This window comes from Sesamum indicum, unplaced genomic scaffold, assembly GCF_000512975.1.
Source record: "Sesamum indicum cultivar Zhongzhi No. 13 unplaced genomic scaffold, S_indicum_v1.0 scaffold00163, whole genome shotgun sequence".
NCBI lineage: Eukaryota > Viridiplantae > Streptophyta > Magnoliopsida > Lamiales > Pedaliaceae > Sesamum > Sesamum indicum.
The window spans coordinates 163,292-166,073 of record NW_011628067.1 but is presented as its reverse complement, the minus strand read 5'-3'; the positions used below and the strand labels follow the sequence as shown (position 1 = coordinate 166,073).

The following is a 2,782-nucleotide window of genomic DNA, read 5'->3' as shown; positions in this document are numbered from 1 at the left end:
TCTTAGAAGCCTAGCCCCAAACTCACGGCAACAAGGACGGTAAGCCGGCAACGAGGATGGCCATGAGTACGGCTTCTTTCTCTGTTGCATTTTATTTATTCTTCTTTTTCTTGGATTTGGGTGTATTTTTAGCATCTTGTTTAATTCTTTTTCTTGGATTTGGGTGATTAATTATGGACTGCCTTTTTAGCCGAACTCTCTGTTTGGACAATTGTGGATAGTATGTTTGTATCATTAACTTATTGCAAGAAGTGACTCTTCGTTTTCATCTTCAGATTGTTCTTTCTATCTCATTGCTTCCTAGTTTTGGTTGAATGTTCTGTTAATGCTGATTGGTGCTTGCCATTTTGCCTTTTATGAATTTTGATATTTTAAGGATAAATTATTCATTAATCTGCTGATCATTTGGTTCACTTCATTTTAGGCAACAGTAAAGATAAAACCATTTAAAAAGTAAAGAATTCCATGACATATGTAGTGTTAATTAACACGTAGGAACCAGAGGGTAACTTCTTTTTAAGTTTTCATTTATCTTTTGTTATCCTATCAAACTACGTTTGTTTTGTTTTCATTTGCCAGTCACTAATAAACTATTTTCCTTTATATTATTTTTTAGTAATTTGACAAATAAATGTGATTTAGGAAGTCATAAGATTGAGACATGAATGTGCACTAGCGTTATGTGATTGTTGCTTTGATTAACTGTGGAGTTGTTGAGGCATAATTTCATGCATTTTGAATTGCTTTGAAAGAGAGTTGGAATATCTTTGCTTCTACTAAATCTTAGGATTCTTGTGAGATCATATTTGTTTGCTGAAACTCTACCCAATTGATCCTTATATCCCTAATATGGGACGTGCATTTATTTTGAAAAATTCAAAGGCCCTTCCCCTTCCGGAAAGAAAAAAAAAAGAAAGAAAGAAAAGTAAGAAAAAGGAAATTATATCTACTCCGCTGGTTTATGTCACTTAGTAACTGGGTAACTTCATCACAAATGTTGTTATTCACGTAAAACGGTGGCCGGAGCTATGAGTATGCAAAGCACTTTAGGTAAAACGTGTTTTGGTTGAGTAACCGGGTGCCTTCACCACAAGTGTTGTCATTCGCGTCAAAAAACCGGAAAACGGCCTAAAGAACACAAGTCACGGGCAAAAACAAAGGAAAAAAAAAGCAAATAAAAGCCGTGACAAAAGCAAAAGGGGAAGAAAAAAGAAAAAAAATTCATTAGTGGCCAAAGAAAAGAAAGAAAAGCGAAATCCGTCCCGACTAGGTAGATGTAAGGAGATAAAGGGTATTGTGTTAGCGTCGAGGATAACATTTAGAAATCCATAGATTTTGTGGAAGCTTGATTGTCCTCCTCTATACTTGGCAAAACGAAGTGTTGTGATGTGATTGGCCTCTTACCCTCGTTATGATAAGTTAGCATTTGCATAATGTATTGCGGCGTTTGTGTTTTGAGATTACATGCGCATAGTATTTCATTATGTTGGAGGCAGTAACTTTAAAGACATTGCGGCAGTCCTATTTATTAGAAACTTGTCACATTTCTTGGTGCTGAAAATTTTTGTGTGTAAAAATCCTCTACTTTAGGCATGCCTTTTTCTTATGAAACTACTATTTTTGGTTGGGTGGAGGAGGAGATAGATTCTGGCCTTCTATTTATTGTAACAATATTTAAATTCTATTTTATTATAGTTTTCTTCAGTCTTATGAATTATTCCCTTTAGATTGCCATCCCAGCAGGGTGAGGGTGCAAGTTCAGTATATAGCAGTAGTGCATCTTATCCATTGAAAATCAACAGATACAATTAGATACCATCATTTGGTAATATTAGGTCTCTGTTACTTTTTGTTGTTCTGCATCTTTAGTGATTTAATCTTTGGTTGCATTCTTAAATCAATGTTTTTCTTGACTACCGGTGCAAAAAGCTCAAGAATTTGTTGTTACTTCCCAAGAGCTTATCACTCGGGGTTCAGTTCTGGTAAGTCACTCAAGAATTCCTATCAATATTTATGTTGATCTATCTAGAGAAGTTATTTAATATCAATATCTGAAATTAAAGTGCTTATTCTATTTATTCGATCTTATTGTTTTAGGATATTATTGTGGAGATGCTGCTGATATTGCTAATACTGAATCGTCGAGTGTTGCAAGAGAAGCTGCAATACCTAGTGCTCTTTGTGCAATACATAATGAAATTACCCATATTGGTCTATTTATAATGCTCTTTGTGCTCATGTGGATGACTTTGTTGCTGGCATTTTCTGTGTGTCTGTCCGAGCTTGTATAGAAAACTTATTTGCTTGTGAAGGTGGTCATATTTTTATTTTTTTAAATTGAACAAAATGTTGGAACTCTAGTGTTGAAGATGCTTTGTGGTGACTATTCTTTGAATGGCAGAATGTACTTTTTCTACGTGAAGTGTGAAAACTTAAGCTTTATGAACAACATGAATTTTGAAGTCACTGCATCAGCTGGCACATGACTGTTACATCTTACAAAAAACACTCTGATGTTTCTCAATACCTTGATGTTATAGTTTTCTCTTGTGGTCTGTTACTTGAATCGAGGTCCATTTACAAACTTGAGGGTTCATAGAGTTAATGTTTATTTGTTCGGTACCTTTTGTCGAGTCAATTTGCTTGCGAAGAGAGTCCAACTTTTATTTTAAAATTGAAAAAAATCTTGGAACTATTGTGTTGAAGGTACTTTATGGTGACTATTCTTTGAAAGACAAAATTTCTTTATTCTACGGCACTGTGGAAGTTTATGGTTTATGAA

General features: G+C 34.5%; 1 long non-coding RNA gene across 1 annotated transcript; it reads left to right on the top strand.

The window, feature by feature from the left end:
* On the top strand, positions 1–2,398 carry LOC110011341. The gene is made up of 3 exons (XR_002286344.1): positions 1–66; positions 1,930–1,982; positions 2,098–2,398. It is a non-coding gene; the product is annotated as an uncharacterized LOC110011341 (long non-coding RNA).
* The last annotated feature ends 384 nt before the right edge of the window (positions 2,399–2,782 follow it).